This window comes from Macaca thibetana, chromosome 1 (assembly GCF_024542745.1).
Source record: "Macaca thibetana thibetana isolate TM-01 chromosome 1, ASM2454274v1, whole genome shotgun sequence".
Lineage (NCBI taxonomy): Eukaryota > Metazoa > Chordata > Mammalia > Primates > Cercopithecidae > Macaca > Macaca thibetana.
The window spans coordinates 29,711,601-29,713,805 of record NC_065578.1 but is presented as its reverse complement, the minus strand read 5'-3'; the positions used below and the strand labels follow the sequence as shown (position 1 = coordinate 29,713,805).

General features: G+C 58.7%; 1 protein-coding gene across 8 annotated transcripts in view; it reads right to left on the bottom strand.

Annotated features, from left to right (window-relative positions):
* ZCCHC17 (zinc finger CCHC-type containing 17) overlaps positions 1–2,205 on the bottom strand; it is a 1,254,002-nt gene that overhangs the window by 638,831 nt on the left and 612,966 nt on the right. The window lies entirely within an intron of this gene.

Sequence of the window (2,205 nt, the reverse complement as noted above, 5' to 3'; positions counted from 1 at the left end):
TCTCTGGCTGATGTATTTCTGGAAATACAGTGTAGGGAGGGTGGAGACCAGCCTTCTACCTCCAGCACCCCCAGGACTCACCCACACTCCCCCACACCCACATACACACCCCCCACAACCACACCCACCAATGTACACACCCAACCCCCACACTCACACCAACACCCACCCCCTCACCTAAGCCCCACACCTACACCTACATACACACCCCTCACACACTCCCAACCACACCCACCGAGGTACACACCCACACCCCCACACTCACACCCCCAACACCCACCCCATCACCCCCCCACCCCACCTACACCTCCCTACACACCCACATAGATACCCGTCACACACTCACCCCCCACAACCACACCCACCAACATACACACCCAACATACCCACACACACCCACGCCCACCCCCTCACCCCCAATCCCCCACACATACACACCCCCATACTCACGCTCCCAACACCCACACTCACCAACATACACACCCACCAACATACCCGCAACCCCCACACACAACCACACCCACCCCCTCACGCCCACCCCCACACATCCACACTCCTACACCTACATACACACCCACATACGCACCCCTCACACTCACACTCACACCCCCCACAATCGCACCCACCAACTTACCCAACATACCCACACTCACACACCCACCCCCACTCCCTCACTCCCACCACCCCACACCTACACCTACACACACACCCCTCACACACACTCCCCACAACCACACCCAATGTACACACCCACACTCCCACATTCACACCCACCCTCATCCCCCACCCCCACTCCCACTCCTACACCTACATACACACCCCTCACACACACACCGCTCACACACACACCCCACAACCACACCCACCAACGTACACACTCAACATACCCACACTCACACCCACCCCACCCGCTCACCCCCAACTCCCCACACCTACACCTACATTCATACCCCTCACACACATCCCCCACAACCACACTGACCAATGTACACACCCACAGCCCCCACACTCACACCAACACCCCCCCCCCCCCCCCCCCACTCCCACTCCTACACCCACATACACACCCCTCACAAACCCCCCCCCACAACCACACCCACCAACATACACATGCCCCACCCCCCCACTCACACCAACACCCACACCCTCACCCCCCACCCCCACTCCCCACTCCTACACCCACATACACACCCCTCACAAACCCCCCACAACCATACCCACCAACATACACATGCCCCACCCCCCACACTCACACCAACACCCACACCCTCACCCCCACTCCCACTCCTACACCCACATACACACCCCTCACAAACCCCCCACAACCACACCCACCAACATACACATGCCCCACCCCCCACACTCACACCAACACCCCCCCCCTCACCCCCACCCCCCACACATACACACCCCCACACTCACAATCCCAACATCCAGCACACACACCCACCAACATACCCACAACCCCCACACACAACCACACCCACCCCTCACCCCCACCGCCACACACCCACACACCTACACCTACATACACATCCACATATGCACTCCTCACACACACACCCCACAACCACACCCTCCCCCTCACCCCTACCCCCTCACACACCCACATACATGCCCCCCACACTCACACCCCCCACACCCACACCCACCAACATACACACCCCACCCCCTCACACATCCACACACCTAAACTCACACACCCACCTACACCCACATATACATCCATGCACACTCATACCCTCACCCCCACACCCCCACACTGACACCTACACACCCATATACTTACCAATGCCCCATACCCACACACACATCCACATATATTCACACCCCTCACACCCACACACATATTCACACAAACATACACACCAACACCCTCCACACACCCACACACACTCACATCTACACACTCCCCCATGCACTCACATCTACACTCACACACACCCCTACCCCCTCACACTCCCCCATACAGCTACACATCCAAACACCCACACAGCCACACATCCACACACCCACATGCACACCAACACCCCCCACACCCCCACACACATCCACACACAGCCACACCTACACCCACACACTCCCACCCCACACCCCTACACATATACCCCCACACCCACACTTACATACACACCAACCTCCCATACACCCACACACCCAGCCAAACCCACATCCACACACACCCACACACATTAACACCCCCCA